Below are 381 nucleotides of genomic sequence, written 5' to 3'. Positions count from 1 at the left end.
ATAATAGAAAGGAGTCTAGAGGCGCACAGTCCCAAGGACAATTAGTAGGCCCATTCCTTGAATTTTTCGAAGTTTTTAAATAATTTTTTAATTTTTTTCATTATGTTTTACCAATATCCCATTATCATAAACATAACTACAGTTTCTAATTTATAAATTTATGAAAAGTAATGATAAAAAGTAAAATTTTTGTTAAATAAAAATCAAAAACAGGAAAAAGTGAGGTCAGGTGAATCTAGAAATTCACCCCTTGGTGACAAGACCATGGGGCTATTTTTGTGAAAAGATATTAATACAATGAGAAAGAAACATCCTTTTATAACATTTTTTTAACCCCCATTTTTTTGAGACTCGCCCCCCCTTTGTATCAGGTCCACTGAG

The 381-nt window shown here is 30.7% G+C and overlaps 1 protein-coding gene across 1 annotated transcript in view; it reads left to right on the top strand.

Moving 5' to 3' along the window:
- LOC119593182 (transcription initiation factor TFIID subunit 11-like) overlaps positions 1–381 on the top strand; it is a gene marked incomplete in the record, with an annotated part of 72,269 nt that overhangs the window by 38,633 nt on the left and 33,255 nt on the right.

This window comes from Penaeus monodon, chromosome 31, assembly GCF_015228065.2.
Source record: "Penaeus monodon isolate SGIC_2016 chromosome 31, NSTDA_Pmon_1, whole genome shotgun sequence".
Lineage (NCBI taxonomy): Eukaryota > Metazoa > Arthropoda > Malacostraca > Decapoda > Penaeidae > Penaeus > Penaeus monodon.
Note: the sequence above shows the minus strand (reverse complement) of the source record. Positions and strands in the feature narration are given on the sequence as shown.